The following is a 4157-nucleotide window of genomic DNA, read 5'->3' as shown; positions in this document are numbered from 1 at the left end:
AGAGGTGTGAAGCTCACTGGGTGACCTTGGGCCAGTCACTGCCTCTCAGCCTCAGAGGAAGGCCACAGTAAACCCCCTCTGAATATCACTTACCATGAAAACCCTATTTCTAGGATCTTCATAAGTCGGAATCGACTTGAAGGCAGTCCATTTTCATTTTGAAGAGCCAGTGTGGCGTAGTGATTAGAGCGTTGGACTATGACCTGGGAGATGAGGGTTCAAATCCCCACACAGCCATGAAGCTCACTGGGTGACCTGTACGCTTATGTATGTGTAAATTACACCATGAAAAGTGTACATTGGGTCCAAAAGTACCCCACAAGTCTGCATGAATGCTAAACCAACTTTTTGCCAGCTTAGTGCCCTTCAGCTGTTGTCGGACTCCAGCTTCCACCAGCAGTGATATACCTGGTGTAGCACAGTGGAGGAGAGCCTGGCTGGGAGTACAGAGTCTGCGAGTTCAAATATCCGCTCGTGTCTCCTGGGTGTCAAGGGCCAGCTAAAGATCACCACACAGCAAGTGGCTCAGGGGTGATGTGCCCTGCCACCTGTGCAGCTGTGGGCAAGCTGCATAGTCCCAAGGAGTCCAGTTGCCCCCAGCTGGCAGTTGCGGACAAGGCAGGGGCTGGCTTGTGCAGCTGTGGCAAGCTGAGCAGGCCCTAGCCAGCTAAGGAGGACTAGCCTCAGAGGGAGGCAATGGTAAACCCCCTCTGAATACCGCTTACCATGAAATCCCTGTTCATAGGGTCACCGTAAGTTGGGATTGACTTGAAGGCAGGCCATTTCCATTTTTTTGCTGGTGAGGAAAACCTTCAGGAAATTGTGGGAGAGATTATTAAGTAGAAATGTGGTACATCTCACCACAGTGGGGAAGATCTGGTGGCCTAGGTGCCAGTGGAGGCTGGTGCCCATTGGGAGTGGCAGGGTGTAAGGCAAGGAGCCCAACAATAGGAAGAGCTAGAGTCAATGGCAGGCAGAGCTGGAGCCTGTGATACAGAGAGCTAACTGATTCTGGGTTTCTCCCCAACCTCCTCCCTGCTGAATTCTCCAAAGGCAACACTAAGGCTAAGCAAGAGTGGACTGACAGCCGTGTCACCTGATGGACTGGTTGTAAAAAGGAAACAGGCAGGTGTGGGCTGGCTAAGGAGACTGAGGATGATGGGGCAGTGCCCTATTTGCCCAAGTGGACCAGCCTCCGCTGCTACATGCCACCTCAGTCTGCTGTCCAAGTGCTCACTGTTGGTGGCCCATGTTGCTTTCTCTTCTCAGGGTTGTTTAGCTTTAGGGTGGGTTTATACTGGGAAGGGCCATAGCTCAGTGGTAGAGCATCTACTTTGAATGCAGAAGGTCCTAGGTTCAATCCCCAGCCTCCCCAGATAGGGCTGGGAAGAAGTGCCGTGACTGGAACCATGGAGAGCTGCTGCCACTCAGTGTAGACAACCCTGCACTAGGTGGACCGTTGTCTGACATTATTATACGGCAGCTTCCTATGTCTTTCAAACAGTAGACACCTTCATCCAGAGGACCACCCTTGGGCAGCCCTTCAGATGGAAGACTGCTCTCTGTGGAGTAAGATGCATGACCAGCCAAATCCTCACCAAGTGCCAAGCAAGATACATGTGTTATCTTCAAAATGAAAATGACACAGATTTTCCCATTTCTCCCAGTTCAAGGCCCGAGTCTCTGAAATGTCAGCTTTTTCTCACTGCTGTTGCTATGGAACAGGCTCATTTTGTGAAGGGTGTCCCTGAAAGTGGGCTTTGCAAGGAGATGTCAACAGAAACCAGAGTATTTGTATGATCTAAAAATAAATCAGTGGTGAGGCTAATCCAGGGTGTACCAGAGTAGAGCCTGACTATGGATAGATGTGCAAATTTGGGATGAATGGAAATATTGGTTTTTTTAATGTTTTTAAAGCTTTTAAAAATATTTTTAAGATGTGTTTTAAGATGTTTTAATATATGTTAAAGTCTGTTTTTAAGATGCTTTAGGGATTTTTTGTGTTTTCTTTGCCACTTCTGGAAGGGCAGGATAAAAATTAATTAAATAAATAATAAAACAGAGTCTTCTCCCCGCATTCCTGCCAAAGTCCAACATATTTTGCCAGATTCCCCAATTTGAGCAGTTCCCAAACCCCATTTGAGTGGTTCCCAAACCAAATGCTCTCTTTTCCTATCAGGCTTGTGTTCCATCCATCCATCCATCCATCCATCCCCTCCTCTCTCACACACACCCCGCTCCTCTTCCTCCTTGTTAATGGCCCCATCTCAAAGGAGATTTGGTTTCCGCAGGGGCAACTGCCCGGCAACTGTGATGATGGCTCCCAGAGAGCTTGCCCTGCTGTGGCCATGTGAATGCAGGGCCCTTCTGTTCTCACATTTCATATTACACCTCAGACGGCTGTTGGCTTTTCATCGCCTGGAGTTTGAGAGAGCCGCAGCCATTGCTGCTGTCAGAGTGAGGAATGTCAATGGCATGACTGAGAAAGCCTTAAAGAATGCCGTTTTAAAAAGGCGGCCGGTGGATGGTTCGCATGGTCGTCGCTTCTTCTTTTAAACAACAATACTAGCAGGCCCCAAAGGTTTATCTGATCCAGCACTCTGTTCTCACAGTGGCCAACCACATGCCCATGGGAAGCCACGCAGGACCTGAGTGCAACAGCATTTCTCCCTGCCTGCCATTCCCAGCAACTGGTATCCGGAGGCATACATATGGAAGTAGGCAGAGCTCTCTCCTCACTTGTGATTCCCAGCAACTGGCTTTCAGTGGCATACTACTTCCGACAGTGGAGGTAAAACACAGCCATCGTGGCTAGTAGCCACTGATAGCCTCATCTTCCATGAGTTTGTCTAATCCTCTTTTAAAGCCATCCACGTTGGTGGCCATCAGTGGCTCTTGTGGGAGTGAATTCCATAGTTTGCACTGCATGACGAAGGACTTTCATCTGTCCTGAATCATTCATTGTAGATTTTCAAGGTGCCCCTGGGCCCAAAAGGGTTTGGGGTCCTTGTTTTAGAGCAAATTGGTGGTGGACCAAAAGCAACAGGAATGTGTGTGTGTGTGTAAATGAATCCATTTTTTTTTACACAAAAACACGCAGGGGCGTCACTACCGGGGTGCGGAGGTTGCGGACCGCACCCAGGTGACACCCTGAGGGGGGTGACACCCAGAGCCGCCCCATCCCGTCGGCCGGCAAAGGAGCCGAGAAGCGCTCCGGGTCAGCACAGCCAACTCCTCCTTGGAGGCAGGTGGGCGAGACCGACAGCAGGCGCCTGCTCGCTGGCGGTGAAGCCGGGACAGGCGTTCCACCACCAGCCTGGAGCACATGGTGAGTGCGTATGTGCACACGCACACAAGACCAGCCCCCCCATCCATGCCCTGGGAGGGCGCGTGCTGGAGGTCCACACACCCCTGCACTCCCGCTAGTGATGCCGCTGAAAACACACAAACAAGAAGTTAAGAATATAAAAGTATAAGAAGAGCCTGTTGGATCAGGCCAATGGGCCATCAGGTCCAGCCAACCAGATGCCCTAAAGGGAAGCCCACAAGAGAGATAGGAGTGCAAGTTCATTCTCTCAACCTGCAGTTCCCGGTATTCAGAAGCTGACTCCTTCCCCCTGGCAGTAGAGTTAAGCTCCAGATCCACTTCAATGCTTCTAGTCCGGAATTACACAGGAGCTGCTGATGGTGACCTGTAAGCTGACTGGACCACTCAAAGAGACCTTGTCCCAGAATCCACACTTGCCAGAATTCTCCAGGCTGGGACGTTAAATGTAGGTGCTGAAAACAGCCAAGCAGGGCAGTTAAAACGTGACAGTCAAAATGAGCATTCCCGCAAAGGAAAGAGGCGAGTGACATTCCACACTTCTTGTCGGGAGACACCACGAATCAGCAGACCATCAGAGAAGCATTTGGGAAGCTGGCCTCCAATTGAGTGACAGACTGCAGACTGGGGGGGGGGCAAGATCAGCAGACCTTAGCTACAGAAACGAGAGACCCTAAATAAAATATGGTTGGGAGGGGGATGGGAGAAGGAGATACTCACCAGCTGAGGGTTCAAATCCTGCAGGGTGCTGCTTCCCTGGGAGAAAGGCAGTTACGAAGGAGTATCCTGCTGGTATTTGCACCCTCCCCGCCCTGTCCTCTGACAGCCCTGG

General features: G+C 50.6%; 1 non-coding gene across 1 annotated transcript; it reads left to right on the top strand.

The window, feature by feature from the left end:
• The first annotated feature begins 1299 nt into the window (after positions 1 to 1299).
• On the top strand, positions 1300 to 1375 carry TRNAS-UGA (transfer RNA serine (anticodon UGA)). The gene has a single exon. It is a non-coding gene; the product is annotated as a tRNA-Ser (tRNA).
• Positions 1376 to 4157: the final 2782 nt, after the last annotated feature.

This window comes from Rhineura floridana, chromosome 5 (assembly GCF_030035675.1).
Source record: "Rhineura floridana isolate rRhiFlo1 chromosome 5, rRhiFlo1.hap2, whole genome shotgun sequence".
NCBI lineage: Eukaryota > Metazoa > Chordata > Lepidosauria > Squamata > Rhineuridae > Rhineura > Rhineura floridana.
Note: the sequence above shows the minus strand (reverse complement) of the source record. Positions and strands in the feature narration are given on the sequence as shown.